This window comes from Mobula hypostoma, chromosome 3, assembly GCF_963921235.1.
Source record: "Mobula hypostoma chromosome 3, sMobHyp1.1, whole genome shotgun sequence".
Taxonomy (NCBI): domain Eukaryota; kingdom Metazoa; phylum Chordata; class Chondrichthyes; order Myliobatiformes; family Myliobatidae; genus Mobula; species Mobula hypostoma.
In genome coordinates, this window is record NC_086099.1 from 133,746,341 (window position 1) to 133,763,150 (window position 16,810).

Genomic DNA, 16,810 nt, shown 5'->3' on the forward strand with positions numbered 1-16,810 from the left:
TCAATGTTTAGAGATGTCTTGCAGGATGTTAGGGATAAATTTCTCCCAGTGAGGAAGATAAAGAATGGTAGGGTGAAGGAACCATGGGTGACAAGTGAGGTGGAAAATCTAGATAAGTGGAAGAAGGCAGCATACATGAGGTTTAGGAAGCAGGGATCAGATGGGTATATTGAGGAATATAGGGAAGCAAGAAAGGAGCTTAAGAAGGAGCTGAGAAGAGCAAGAAGGGGGCATGAGAAGGCCTTGGCGAGTAGGGTAAAGGAAAACCCCAAGGCATTCTTCAATTAAGTGAAGAAAAAACGGATGACAGGAGTGAAGGTAGGACCGATTAGAGATAAAGGTGGGAGGATCTGCCTGGAGGCTGTGGAAGTGAGCGAGGTCCTCAATGAATACTTCTCTTCGGTATTCACCAATGAGAGGGAACTTGATGATGGTGAGGACAATATGAATGAGGTTGATGTTCTGGAGCATGTTGATATTAAGGGAGAGGAGGTGTTGGAGTTGTTAAAATACATTAGGACAGGTAAGTCCCCGGGGCCTGACGGAATACTCCCCAGGCTGCTCCACGAGGCGAGGGAAGAGATTGCTGAGCCTCTGGCTAAGATCTTTATGTCCTCATTGTCCACGGGAATGGTACCAGAGGATTGGAAGGAGGCGAATGTTGTCCCCTTATTCAAAAAATGTAGTAGGAATAGTCCGGGTAATTATAGACCAGTGAGCCTTACATCTGTGATGGAAAAGCTGTTGGAAAAGATTCTTAGAGATAGGATCTGGGCAGTTAGAGAACCATGGTCTGATCAGGGACCGTCAGCATGGATTTGTGAAGGGCAGATCATGACTAACAAGCCTGATAGAGTTCTTTGAGGAGGTGACCAGGCATATAGATGAGGCTAGTGCAGTGGATGTGATCTATAGGGATTTTAGTAAGGCGTTTGACAAGGTTCCACGCAGTAGCCTTATTCAGAAAGTCAGAAGGCATGGGATCCAGGGAAGTTTAGCCAGGTGGATTCAGAATTGGCTTGCCTGCAGAAGGCAGAGGGCGGTGGTGGAGGGAGTACATTCAGATTGGAGGATTGTGACTAGTGGTGTCCCACAAGGATCTGTTCTGGGACCTCTACTTTTCGTGATTTTTATTAACGACCTGGATGTTGGGGTAGAAGGGTGGGTTGGCAAGTTTGCAGACGACACAAAGGTTGGTGGTGTTGTAGATGGTGTAGAGGATTGTCAAAGATTGCAGAGAGACATTGACAGGATGCAGAAGTGGGCTGAGAAGTGGCAGATGGAGTTCAACCCGGAGAAGTGTGAGGTGGTACACTTTGGAAGGACAAACTCCAAGGCAGAGTACAAAGTAAATGGCAGGATATTTGGTAGTGTGGAGGAGCAGAGGGATTTGGGGGTACATGTCCACAGATCCCTGAAAGTTCCCTCACAGGTGGATAGGGTAGTTAAGAAAGCTTATGGGATGTTAGCTTTCATAAGTCGAGGGATAGAGTTTAAGAGTCACGATGTAATGATGCAGCTCTATAAAACTCTGGTTAGGCCACACTTGGAGTACTGTGTCCAGTTCTTGTCACCTCACTATAGGAAGGATGTGGAAACATTGGAAAGGGTACAGAGGAGATTTACCAGGACGCTGTCTGGTTTAGAAAGTATGCATTATGATCAGAGATTAAGGGAGCTAGGGTTTTACTCTTTGGAGAGAAGGAGGGTGAGAGAAGACGTGATAGAGTTGTACAAGATAATAAGAGGAATAGATAGAGTGGATAGCCAGCACCTCTTCCCCAGGGCACCACTGCTCAATACAAGAGGACATGGCTATAAGGTAAGGGGTGGGAAGTTCAAGGGGGATATTAGAGGAAGGTTTTTTACTCAGAGAGTGGTTGGTGCGTGGAATGCACTGACTGAGTCAGTGGTGGAGGCAGATACACTAGTGAAGTTTAAGAGACTACTAGACAGGAATATGGAGGAATTTAAGGTGGGGGCTTATATGGGATGCAGGGTTTGAGGGTCGACACAACATTGTGGGCTGAAGGGCCTGTACTGTGCTGTACTATTCTATGTTCTATTATGTATTCTTTGCTTTTTAAATAGTTTATTGTAATTGTACATGAATAGTATATGTCATCACACCGCCACGTCATCCCTCGCTTAAAGTAAAATCAAAACTAAGACACATTCTCCTGGGCTCCTGTCTTTTTGTTGCAATTAGTTTTATGTTTTGGAGTTACAAAACATAACATTGAAGCAAATAAAATGGCCAATGAGAAGCATGTGCCAGTTTTGCTGAGTGTAATAGGTGAAAAAGCATACAGTTTCCTTAGGACTTTGACTGCTTCAACCAAACCAGCTGAAATGAGCTTTGCTGATGTCATAAACAAGCAAAAATCTACAGACAATGGAAATCCAAGCAACACACAAAACCGCTGGAGGAACTCAGCAGGCCAGACAGCATCTATGGAAAAGAATATAGTCGACAATTCAGGCCAATACCCTTCATCAGGATATCACGAAAGCAATGCATATACATTTAAACCTAAAACCACTAGTGATTGTGGAACATTTCAGCTGTCGTAAGTGGAATCAAAAGGAAAGGGAGTCCATTTCAGCATATGTGGCTAAATTGAAGAGATTGTCTGAGCATTGTCAGTTCAGTGATAGGATCAATACATCATTGACAGATTTGTTTAGCTTGCGGAATCTTCAAAGAAAGCAATCAAAAACGGCTCCTAACTGAAACACAACTTACATTTAAAGAGCAGTTAAAATTACTGTATCAATGGAAACAGCAGACAGAGATGCAATTGATTTGCAGTCAAGAATGAAAGTGAGTATGCACAAAATTGCAATGTCTAGATGGAGGCCTGCTTGGATAAACAAATTGTGTTATCATTGTGGCAGGAGCTCATATACAGCAGACCAATACAGGTTTAAAGATGAAACTGACAGAAAATGTAACAAAGCAGGACACACACAAAGAACACATCAGGCAGACAGAAATAAATGGACTGCACAAGGAAGAGATAAAGATAAGGAGACAAGTTGAAGTTTCAAAAAGAGCATTTAACTGCATGTTATAGATGAACAACTTGATTATGATGAAAGTAGCACAGGACTGAGTAGACTTGAGATTTAAGATGTGAAAACTAACAAGAAGCAGGCAATATGGTTTACACCAGAAGTAAACAGCAAAGTAATTAAACAGTTATTCCACTAAATGAGTTTGAATGTCATTTCAAAGTTACTGAACTGAATCCTTCAGATATCCAACTAAAAACTCTTACTGGAGTAAAAAATAACTCCGGTGGGAATGATATTCATAACAGTGAAATACAACAAACAACGAGACACATTGGGCTTGTATGTGGTAAAATCAGAAGGGCCAGAATTGTGAGTGGCTGAGACAACTACAACTTGATGGAGTTCCACCATTCGCATGCCTTACCCCCTGCAAGAGCATGAACTGAAAATGAATTAGGAAGGGTACTGAATGATGCCACAACTGTTTTCAGGGATGCCATTGGAAAACTCAAACATATCTAGGATAAAATTGTATTCAATGAAAGCATCAAACCCAAGTTTTACAAAGCACAGCTAGTTCCTGATACCATCTTTGATAAAGTAGCCAGTGAGCTAGATCACATGGAGACTGAAGGAATTCTTTCCAAGCTTCAGTGGAGCCTATGGACAACACAGTAGTCCCAGTAGCCAGGAAGAATGGGTTTGTCAGGATCTGTGGTGATTTAAGGCCACCATCAACCCAGTACTGAAATCCATACCCTCTGCTCAGGTTAGAGGAGATCATTGCAAATGGAGAGAAACACTTAGGAAACTGGACTTATCTGAGGCCTTCCAATAGATGGAGATTGAAGAGGAGACAAAGTGTTTCTCCCCATAAGCATTCACCAAGGCTATAATAAACTTATTTTTTGGAGTAGTATCTGTACCTGCACTCTGGCAGAAAGCTATAAACCAATGCTGCCCAGATACTCAGTGTTACCTGGATTACACCATTGTTACCGGTAAGGATAACAAGGAACGTCTCCAAAATGTCAAGGCAGTGTTAAAAAGATTAGAAGATTATGGGCTCAAAACATAATGCAACAAGTATGAGTTCTTTAAACTGATCATCACTAACTGTAGTCACACCATTAATGCCCAAGATTTACAGAAGTGTGCTGAGAAAATTCAAGCAGTGGTGGATGCTCGAAGGCCAAACAATGTGTCACAGTTATCCTTTTCAGCATTTATCAATTACAACAGGTTCCTGCCAAACCTGGCCACTATGCTCCACCCGCTTGAGCACATTACTACAGAACTGGAAGAAATGGCAATGGATATAGCAGTGTGAGGTGGTTTTCCAAAAGGTAAAGGAAATGGCGATGTTCAGGATGCAAGCCCATCCAGAAGAAAGGTGTCCAAAGCTGCCAGAACCACTTTCCTGCGGTCCCAGATTCAACTCATACAACCACCATGGAAGAGGCTCCAGACCTGAAACTGTTTCACAGCCACAAATCTCACCAGCTAAAGAGAGTGACCCCTCCTTGTCAGGAAAGAGGTTATCCCACAAGCATAAGAAGTTCTCCAGAGTGATTAAATCTTTAAGCCTGAATGGGACAATTTAAAATTTACTATGCTATGGATGCCTATATAGTATTTGTATTATATAGTATAGTTTATATCATTGAGAAGCATTCTATATTGAGTTGGAGTTCATAGCTATGCAGGGAAGATTGTTGTATATTTAATATTTCAGTGACATTTGAGTAATAATATAAATATATTGTTTCATTAAGTACACTGCTTAAGTAATTCATTACAGATTATATGTAATAGTACATGAATAGCATACATCACACTACCACATCATACATGCTCACCTCACTTAAAGTTAAAATGAAACTAAGACACGTTCTCCTGTGCTGCCATCTTTTTATTTGCAATTCGTTGCAGAGCATCAGAGATGATTCAGCAGTGCATGATAACTTTAATAATAAACCACAAAATAGCAAGCTATGAAGATCCACAAAATTATGGACAGCAGAAACTAAACACAACAGGCAACAAGGGAGCGTGAAAGTTAGGAGTAGCTGGTTGAGGCCCACTGCTTCAAAGGGTGAACAAGGACTGTGGGGTTAAATAGGCTGCAGGTGATGAGTCTGGAATGAGCAGCAGGTCAATCCCTTCAGCTGGGTGGTGGCTGGGGTGTTAGCTGCATGTGCAGGCTGGGAGGTGTCAGTGGGAGCAGGCCGAGCTGTAAAACTGGAAATGATTAGTAGAGTGGACAAAGTGGAACTTGTTGATGATTTGGATTGTAAAAATCATTTTATAAGGTGCTACATAACAAACTACCACTCAGATTAAGAGCCAACCCAGTTTGAAAGGATATAGTGGCATGACGAGAAGATTAACAAATAAAAAATATTAGTTTGGAAAGCAGCACTCAGTGCAATGCCTTAGGATGCCTCAAAAATAAGGAGGGGCAAGCGGAGTGGCCATTGTGTGAGTAAGACAGCGTTCGAGTGGCTTTCTCTCACCAGGCTACTCCCAGTTGCCAGGGTCAGAGATGCTTTAGATTGGGTTCATGGCACTCCGAAGTGGGAGGGTGAGCAGCTGAAACTCTTGGTGAACATTGGCACCAATGACACAGACAGGAAAGGTGAGGAGATGTTAAGGGATTGCTGCCTGTGCAAAGCAAGACTGAGGGTAAGGATAGGATGATACTGTAGATGAAAGTGTGGCTGAGGCACTGCTGCAGGGGGCAGGGGCTCATGTTTCTGGATCACTGGGATCCTTTCCGGGAAGATATGGCCTGTACAAAAGGTATGTGATACACCTGAACCAGAGGGGACACAATATCTTTACAGGTAAGTTTTCCAGACCGGTTCGGGAGGGTTTAAACGAATTTGGCAAGGGGGTGGGAACTGGATTGAGCATCACTAAATCATGACTGAAAGAAGATTATAGCTGGTAGATTAACATCCAAGTATATACGTTGGATCAAAAGGACAGGCAGGGAGGCAGAGAGGGTAGAGTAGCTCTGTTGGTAAAAAGTGAAATCAAATCATTAGAAAGAGATAACACAGGATCAGAAGATGTAGAATCATTGTGGGTAGACCTAAGAAACGTCAAGGGTAAAAATATTCTTATGGGATTTATATATAGACCTCCAAACAGTAGTAAAGAGGTGATCTACAAATTACAACGGGTGGTGGAAATTCATGTCAGAAGGACAATGTTACAATAATCGTGTGGGATATCAATATGCAGGTGGATCGGGAAAGTCAGGTTGGTACTGGATCCCAAGAGCGGGAATTTTGAGATGGCTTTTTAGAGTAGCTCATGGTTCAGCTCACCAGGGAATCAGTTATTCTGGATTGGAAGTTGTGCAATGAACTGGAATTGATGAGGCAGAGAGCTGGTGTAATTGGGTGTTTCTCCAGTTGACAGTCAGTGGTGAGTGGGGGGCCTGCAGCTGTTTACCATTTACATTGATGATTTGGAAGAGGGGACCTGAGTGTAGCCAAGAAAAATTTGCTGATGACACTAAACTGAGTGGAAAAACAAGTTGTACAGATGATGTGGAGAGTCTGGAGAGGGATATAGACAGGTTTAGTGAGTGGGCCAAGGTCTGGCAGATGGAATACAAAGTTGGTAAATGCGAGATCATCCACTTTGGAAGGAATAATAGAAGAGCAGATTATTATTCAAATGGTGAAAGATTGCAGCATGCTATTGTGCAGAGGGACTTGGAAGTGCTTGTGCATGAATCGCAAAAAGTTGGCTTGCAGGTACAAAAGGTTATTAAGAAGGCAAACGGAATGTATGGATCTTGTGTTGTGGTTCCTTCTAATCTGCACACCAGAGTGTTAGAGACTCTGCATGAAGGACACCTGGGTACAGTCAAGATAAAGAGTCTCACTCGGAGCTACATGTGATGGCTGGGAATAGGCAAGAAGATTGAAAACTTGGCCAAAACCTGTTCAAGATGCCAAGAATTTCAAAATGCACCCCCAACAGGCATTGTTACACCCATGGGAGTGGCCGTCTTCACCACGCAAAGAGCACATATTGACTTTGCTGGGCCATTCATGGACTCCATTCTCTGATTGCTGAGGATGCTGAGGCTTTATAAGGCACTGGTGTGGTCTTTCTTGGAGTATTATGATAAGTTTCAGGCCCCTTATTGAAGAAAGAAAGTGATAATACTGGAGGAGTTCAAAGGAGATTCACAAAAATGATTCTGGGATTGAAAGGCTTATCATATGAGGAACATCTGATGTTACTGGGCTTGTACCCACTGAAGTTCAGAAGAATAAAGGGGGATCTCATTGAACCCTATAGAATTGTTGAAAGGTCTCTTTATCCTCTTCAGCCTGTCGGATGATCGCATTTGTTACTTTAATGGCCAGAAGATCCATTTTATTAAACTGGAAGGCGACCAACCCTCCTACCACATTTCAATGGTTTTCCCAAACTATATCATGTTTAAATTTAGAAAAAAATCAGAAATGACATTTTTGATCCTTCGGTTATATTTGAAGAGACTTGGAAACCATTTATTCAACGTTTTCATATGATGTAATTTGACCTTTCCAAATCCTTCTTATTAACTTAAAATATATGAATAGAAGAGCGGAGTTGACAACATTATTGAACATATTCGATTTAAGATATTGGTCCAGCCTTGTTTTGTTCCGTTTGCTTCTTTTGGGGGGTTAGTATTTAGTTTCTTTTGTTTTTTGGGGGGGTTTTCTTTGTATTTTTTTATTTCTTTTTTCTCTATCATTAACTATATTAAGAGTTTGGAAGTCTATTACACCTGTATTATTTGAAAATTTTTTTGTACATGTTTATCAACAATAAGATTATTCCAATCTCTCTGTATCAATATTGTTATTCTGTTTATAATTTTGGAAAATTAATAAAAAGATTTAAAAAGAAAGAAAGAATGCTGAAAGGCCTCTATAGAGTTGATGTGGAGAGGATACTTCCTATGATGGCTGAGTCTAAGATCAGAGGGCACATTCAGAATAGAGGGGCATCCATTTAGAAGGGAGGTGAGAAGTAACTTCTTTAGCCAGAGCGTGGTAAATCTGAGGAATTTATTGCCACTGGCATCTGTGGAGGCCAACTCATTGGGTGTATTTAATAGATTCTTGATTAGTCAAGGCATGAAGGGATAGAGGGAGAAGGCAGGAGATTGGGCTGAGAGGATGATGGAACAGCCATGATGAAATGGTGAAGCAGACTCGATGGGCTAAATACTCTAATTCTGCTCCTGTATCTTCTGTCTTATGGATCAGTGATGAGGCCTTAACCACTTATAATACAACTTGATGAGTCAGATAAAAAAATTACGTGCATCTTGGCTACATTTTCTATTGATGCAAAGATAGGTAGGAAACCAAATTGTGAAAAGACAAAATGAAAGCAAAGGGAAAGAGGCAGGCTAAGTGAGTGAATAACCATTGTGCACATAGAAAATAATGTGGGGAAATGTAAGAAATTATTAAGTTATTGATATTGGTGGGAACAATGGCAATGTAGTTTATTGATTAAATGGAGAGAGAGTACTGGTGAATGTATGAAATATGAAATGCAAAAGATTAACACAAAGGCAAGGTAAGTAATTAGGAAATTAAATGGATATTACCCTTGATTGCAGGGTACAGGATTGAGGACAAAGATATGAACAGTTGCAACAACTGTACAAAATACTGGTCAGACCATACCTGGAGCATTGCAAACATTTTTAAAATCTTATTTAAGGAAGGATATAGTTGCATTGAATTATGTTTCATTAGATCGAAGATAAAGATTGTCTTATGCAGATCAATGCAGAAGGTTAGGTCAACATTTATTTAAGTTAAGAACAAAAAGAGATGATCTTTTGAAACATACAAAGTTCTGAGGTGGATGCTGAGGTGGTATTTTCCTTCATTATGGCATCAAGAACAAAGAAGTGTACTTTTAGAATACAAGACAAAAATGAATTTTAAGTAATGTCACCAGATATCACCACGTCATCATCTTATAATATATTTCACAAAAGTAACCACACTTTAAGATAATTCAGTTAAGACAAGTAATACAGGATATTCCTGTGTCTGAAAGTAGCTGTGAAATTACAATTTGCCTTTTATGATCCTATTCACACAAAATTGAAGTTAATGAGAAAAGAAGATGAAAATATGTAATTGACCATTAATACCTGTTAATTCCTGAGAGTAAGTCATGGTCTCAGCATTTTCCTGTAACATAGTAGTTTCCTTGTATATTTGACCCAGTATATTAGCAAGCACCTTCAAGCTCAACACAAGAAAATTTTATTCAACAATACAATATATTACTGTCAACAGAAGATGCACAATCATCGTTATTGACATGGTAGAAAAATCAAGCCCAACATTGCTGGAATAAAAATATAAAATGCAGGTAACAGTCAGCAAGTCACACAGCATCAGTAGAAAGGGCTTTGGAGCTGAAAACATTACCTGTTTCTCATCCTACAGATGCTGCCTGACCTGATGAGTGTTTCCAGAAATTTGTGATTTTATTTCAGATTTCCAGCATCTACAATTGATACGAAACCCACCCATGCCTTGAGTTAAGCCCTGCGCTAGCCTCAGGATTGTACCAATGTTTTGCAACTCTGTAATTCCCAGTGATCCAGAGGCCTCCCAGCTCATAATCTGAAAGTGATTTCCCCATTTCCAAATGTCTCTGATAATCATATAATTTAGAGCAGAGGTTCTCAGCCTGGGGATGACAGACTCCTCAGTTAATGGTAGGGGTCCATGGTGTGAAAAAGATTGGGAATTCCTGATGTAGAAAATGTTAATGAAACATGGGGACAACATTGAAATGAACACCAAGGGACTGCATATGAAAGTATCTGGTGATAATAGAATGGCACGGACTCAGTGATAAGTCTAGATACAGAGTGTCTTCTAAATTCACATACTGTATGTCCAAAAGATGCCAATATGAGCATTCCAGCTATCCAGCAATCCAAAAATCAATCAAACTTGTGCCAGTGCCTGTGACCTTAATATGTAATTCTATGACAGACTATGTTTCAAGTCTGTACATTTATCTGCAACCCAACAGAAATGGTTTATTGTGACTCTCTCTGCAAGGATGAACTGGCAACTTGCTGTATTTGTACTACACTACAATGAAAGTGGTTCCAACAACAGTGCATTTGGAGAAGTTTAATGCAATAGAAATTGTTTACTTTTGATTTCTCCCATTGCTACAGTGGATATTGATTTGTGGATGGGAATATTAGCACATGGCCTTGAGATCTGTAATTTGTACAGTGCATTAGATGCAATTTTGCATCGGGAACTCTACATATGCAAGGCAATAACACACATCAAAGAACTGAGCTGAAGTTGCTTATGTAAGCTGTGAAAGATGTTGTACCATTGTAGGGTTTCACAAATAAAAGAAATAGTATGTTCAATGAAACCTGTAACACATTTTATTGAACTTCCAAAACCTAAACACAAAAGCACACTGAAAATCTTTACATAGCAGTGTCATTACATCAGAGCATGCTCTTAAAGTGAAACCCCAGCTCAATGTTGGTAGTAAACACGAGGAAATCTGCAGATGCTGGAATTTCAAGCAACACACACAAAAAATGCTCGTGAACACAGCAGGCCAGGCAGCATCTCTAGGAAGAGGTACGGTCAACGTTTCAGGCCAAGATCCTTCGTCAGGACTAACTGAAGGAAGAGCTAGTAAGAGATTTGAAAGTGGGAGGGGGAGGGGGAGATCCAAAATGATAGGAGAAGACAGGAGGAGGAGGGGGAAATCCGAAATGATAGGAGAAGACAGGAGGGGAAGGAATGGAGCTAGGAGCTGGAAAGTTGATTGGCAAAAGGGATACAAGGCTGGAGAAGGGAGAGGATCATGCGACGGGAGGCCTAGGGAGAAAGAAAGGGGGAGGGGGATAAGCCCAGAGTATAGTGAGAGGGACAGAGGGAGAAAAAGGAGAGAGAAACAAAATTAATAATAATAATAAATAAATAATGGATGAGGTACGAAGGGGAGGTGGGGCATTAACGGAAGTTAGAGAAGTCAGTATTCATCCCATCAGGTTGGAGGCTACCCAGACGGAATATAAGGTGGTGTTCCTACCTCAGTGTGGCTTCATCTTGACAGTAGAGGAGGCCGTGGATAGACATATCAAAATAGGAATGGGACGTGGAATTAAAATGTGTGGCTACTGGGAGATCCTGCTTTCTCTGGTGGACAGAGCGTAGGTGTTCAGCGAAACAATCTCCCAGTCTGCGACAGGTCTCACTAATATATAAAAGGCCGCATCTAGAGTACCGGATGCAGTATATCACCCCAGCCGACTCACAGGTGAAGTGTCGCCTCACCTGGAAGGACTGTCTGGGGCTTTGAATGGTGATGAGGGAGGAAGTGTAAGGGCACTTGTTCCGCTTACAAGGATAAATGCCGGAGGGAGATCGGTGGGAAGGGATGGGAGGGACGAATGGACAAGGGAGTCGCGTAGGGAGCAATCCCTGCGGAATGCAAAAAGGGGGGGAGGGAAAGATGTGCTTAGTGGTGGGATCCCGTTGGAGGTGGCGGAAGTTACAGAGAATAATATGTTGGACACGGAGGTTGGTGGGGTGGTAGGTGAGGACAAAGGGAACCCTATTCCTAGTGGGGTGGCGGGAGAATAGAGTGAGAGCAGATGTGCGTGAAATGGGGGAGCTGCGTTTGAGAGCAGAATTGATGGTGGAAGAAGGGAAGCCCCTTTCTTTAAAAAAGGAGGACACCTCCTTCGTCCTGGAATGAAAAGGCTCATCCTGACAGCAGATGCGGCGGAGACGGAGGAATTACGAGAAGGGGATGGCATTTTTTCAAGAGACAGGGTGAGAAGAGGAATAGTCCAGATAGCTGTGAGAGTCAGTAGGCTTATAGTAGACATCAGTAGATAAGCTGTCTCCAGAGATAGAGACAGAAAGATCAAGAAAGGGGAGGGAGGTGTCGGAAATGGACCAGGTAAACTTGAGGGCAGAGTGAAAGTTGGAAGCAAAGTTAATGAAGTCAACAAGCTCAGCATGCGTGCAGGAAGCAGCGCCAATGCAGTCGTCGATGTAGCGAAGGAAAAGTGGGGGACAGATACCAGAATAGGCACGGAACATAGATTGTTCCACAAAGCCAACAAAAAGGCAGGCATAGCTGGAACCCATACGGGTGTGCATGGCTACACCTTTAGTTCAGAGGAAGTTGGTGGAGCCAAAAAGAAATTATTAAGGATTAATTCCGCTAGACGGAGGAGTGTGGTGGTAGAGGGGAACTGGTTAGGTCTGGAATCCAAAAAGAAGCAGAGAGCTTTGAGACCTCCCTGATGGGGGATGCAAGTATATAGGTACTGGACATCCATGGAGAAAATAAGGCAGTGGGGGCCAAGGAACTTAAAATCATTGAAAAAATCCAGAGCGTGAGAAGTGTCACGAACATAGGTGGGAAGGATTGAACAAGGGGGAATAAAACAGTGTCGAGGTATGCAGAAATGAGTTCGGTGGGGCAGGAGCAAGCTGAGACATTGGGTCTACCTGGACAGGCAAGTTTATGGATCTTGGGTAGGAGGTAGAAACGGGAAGTGCGAGGTGTGGGAGCTATAACATTGGTAGCAGTGGATGGGAGATCCCCTGAGCGGATAAAGTCGGTGATGGTGTGGGAGACAATGGCCTGGTGCTCTTCAGTGGGGTCATGATCAAGGGGTAAATAAGAGGAGGTATCAGTGAGTTGTCGCTGTGCCTCGGCAAGGTAGAGGTCAGTATGCCAGACTACAACAGCACCCCGTTGATCGGCGGGTTTTATAGTAAGGTTAGGATTGGTGCAGAGGGAGTGGAGAGCAGAGCGTTCGGAAGGAGTGAGGTTGGAATGGGAACAAGGTGCAGTGAAGTCGAGACGGTTGATGTCCCGTCGGCAGTTAGCAATGAAGAGAGCCAGAGCAGGCTGAAGACCAGAGTGGGGTGTCCATGAAGAGGAGGAGGGTTGAAGACGGGAGAAGGGGTCATTGGTGGGGGTGGGAGAGTCCCTGCCGAAAAAGTAGACTCGAAGATGGAGCCAGTGGAAGAAGAGTTCAGCGTCATGGCGTATGCAGAACTGGCTGAGGTGTGCGCAAAGGGGGACAAAGGTGAGGCCCTTACTGAGGACAGAGTGCTCTGCCTCAGAGACTGGAAGGTCAGAGGGGATAGTAAAGACCCGGCGTGGATGAGAGCTGGGATCAGAGGGGGGAGGGGAAGGGAGGCTGTTAGTGTCAGTAGCGAGGAGAGGGTTGGAGTGAGGGGAAGATGAAGCCTCTGAGGGCCCAGGAGCAGATGATGGAATGTGAGGGAGACAGGGTTGCAGAGTGGTGGTGGGGCAAGGGGAGACGGGAGTCACAATAGCACCAAGTGAAGACCCTGCCTGGAGCTCAAGGCTGGAGTCGCAGTTGGTGGTTGCACAATCACCTTGAAGGTGTCCATGGTCATTGCTGGAGTCAACTTTCCAGCTCTTAGCTCCATCCCTTCCCCCTCCTGTCTTCTCCTATCATTTCCAATCTTCCCCTCCCCCTTCCACTTTCAAATCTCTTACTATCTCTTCTTTCAGTTAGGCCTGACGAAGGGTCTCAGCCCGAAACGTCAAGTGTACTCTTCCTATAGATGCTTCCTGGCCTGTTGCGTTCACCAGCATTTTTTGTCAATGTTGGTAGTTGTGAATTAAGTACATTTCCCCTAATTACATTACTCTATACCATCCCATGGCAAAGCAGCAATGGTAAGCATCAAACATTGAGGTCAGAGGTCAAAGGCTATAACCAAGGTGAAATGCAGCCACATCACAGTCTTAGCAACAGCTTAAAGGCACCTTATAACATGACTCACCAAGAACCAAAAGTGTGTGACAAGTTATAATTATTAAATGAGTAACCTCTTTTGGACAGCAGAGTATGTTACAAACTATATTAAAATTTTGAATTGTCATTCAGCATATTTTGCATGCAGCAAATGTGATTAGAACAAATAGCACCCAAATTCGATTTATTTAGACCTGGAGGCTGCAATATGTATCAAAGAATAGATACTCTGAGATTCCTCCAATGGCTACCCTAACAAAAGCAATAACTCTGATTGGCTCAGCAACAAAATTGTCATTCGCATAGCAATGCAGACCACAGAAGACCCAATACTTAGTAGCAAAACTACTGCAATTACTACTGCAATTCAAGCAATCAGAATGAAAATGAAAAATGCTCAGAAACTTAATTTTGACCTGTTTGCTGACAACTAGTGCAGCACCAACAGAAAAACATTATCATGTCATCTATTTTTACCTCAGATAGTGAGTTTTATATTCACACTACACAACAAGGCATTCCCTTTCAGCTTTAAACTTTATTTAACTGAACTCCTGCATAAAATGAAAACAAATTAAACTCAAATATCTGAGAATGCCCTGAACATGCCTATCATTCAGAAACAATTTGTGACTTTGCTGCTTAATTTGCTGACAAGGTTGAGCAACATTAAGTCGATATCACCGAGCTAAAAGTATGCACAGTAATTTTTCAAGATGTATGAAACTATTTAATTATATTGACATTATGCTCTATTATTAAAGTGCTTCTAAATGGACCTTAAAACTGAAAATTTGCATTGCATTTTGCCACATGTAGCACCACTTGATTATATGCTAACATAATTTAAAAGTCAAATTAGTATGCAGTTAATACAGTTTTGAAACAGACGATATGAATTTTCAATTAGTTAGGAGCTTAACATCTGTTGAATATTCCTTGAAAAGATAAATTCACGGTGAGAGAGTGAGACATTGGGGGCAAGAACTCCTTATTGTTATTGGCTAACTGGTAGTTTCAGAACTCATAAACTTTTCAAACTTTTTCATAACATCAGCAGATTAATAAATTATTGTCTTATGATTCCAGTCTATTATCTGTTACATACATGTTGGTTGATAATGGGAAGAAATTATTGGAATTTCTCACTGCTGCCATGATAACTCAATTTCTGTATCTCACTACTTTTCCTAATTTCTGGCATCAATATAGTACCAAAGGAAATAATATGCATCTTGCACTTTCATGTTCAATGTTAGAGAAGAAAAGGTAAATGGGGAAGCACTACGCAATCAAAAATAATTGTTGTTATAATGCCCATTTAAATACAGTTTGGATCTATCATAAAAAGGAGAAAATACTTTATTGAATTTCCTATCTTTAAAATAAACTTTCAATGCACTAAACAAACCAGAAATAAATTGAATTCATCCTGCAGAATATCTAATATTCATGATCCATTATTAACAAGCCTGTTTGGTCCAAAATAGTTTGTGCATCAAAATACTCATTATATTGATGTAATCATATAATCACCATAATTATACTATTCAATGTTATTTCTTCTCCACAATAAAGGCTCAATTTCATTTGTGGAAAAGTCAGTTCAAAATCCACTCCACGACTGAACGAGAACAGTAATTTTGTCACAGCAAATGCTTGAATAGTTCATAACTTTCAAATTACTTTTAGCACATTGTAGAAGAAAGCTGCCCACATAGTCCTCTGACACCGCAATGAAGCTCTTGGTTATAATAAAGAATATAAAAAGAGCAGAGGTATTAAATAAACTTTTTGCATGATGCATAAAAAGACTCCCCTAACTAAGAGTCCAATGCAACCAAAGAAGTAAAAGGAATGGAATCAGTTTTAGTAAAGAAATATTACTGGATAAATGAATGAGACAGAAAACTGATAAATTCCAAGAACATAATGATCTACCTTTCAGAATATTAACAATTTTGCCTATAGAAATTGTGGGCAGCTTCCAAGATTCCAGATTTTTTCTTGCCAATTGGAAAGTAATAAATGAACTGCATTATTTAAAAAGGAAAGTGAGAGGAAACAGGAAACTACCAACCTTTAAGACTGACATCGGTACCTGGAAAATGCTGGAATCCATCAGATGCATTAACAAGACACAAAAAATAATGAGTGAGCAGGTTCAAAAGATTTGAAGTTCCTTGAGGATAATCCAATAGACGGGGGTTGGGCGAAGAAGCCAAATGGATGTGGAATATTTAGATCCTCAGGAGACTTTTGGTAAGGTCTCATACAGGAAGTTGTTGAATAAATATGGATCACATGGATTTGGAGGTAATATACAAGTGTGGGTAGTAAACAAGAGTAAGAATATACGGATTACTTCCTGAAGACTTTAAATAATATGTTTCATAACATGCATGTCAGCTCAGTAAAAGCACATGGCATAGAAGGGGAAGGATACGAAGATGGCTGACCAAGAGAGGGTTATGGTGAATGCTTGTCTGGTTTGGAGGAATGTGACCTTCTCTAAGAACTAATGATGAACCTTTGTTTTTCAAGACCAACATTAATGACATTGACATGTGGGTCCAATCCACAGAATTTCTAATATTGCAGATGTCATAAAATTTAGCGTTGTTTTACATTACGAGGAGGCTAGCAATAAGTTATAGCAGGATGTAGACTAGCTGGTGAAATGGACAGGAACATGACAGATGATGCTTAATGTAGAAAATATGTACAGAATAAAGAGAACTAATGAGCTGCTCTTATAGAAAGCCAAGGTTGATTCTATGGGCTGAATAGCCATCTTCTCTGCTATGACAATTTTGTGACTTCTTATGATCACATGATTATAGGTGGATGATGGAGGGTGTCAAGGGATGACCTATTTTCAGTGGCAGTGGGGGGGGGGTGGTGGCTAGAGACTATCCTGATGTTCACATTTGGGATAGC

The 16,810-nt window shown here is 41.3% G+C and overlaps 1 protein-coding gene across 5 annotated transcripts in view; it reads right to left on the reverse strand.

Moving 5' to 3' along the window:
- The window catches only part of LOC134344259 (histone deacetylase 9-like), a 695,601-nt gene that overhangs the window by 503,400 nt on the left and 175,391 nt on the right, over nt 1-16,810 (reverse strand). The window lies entirely within an intron of this gene.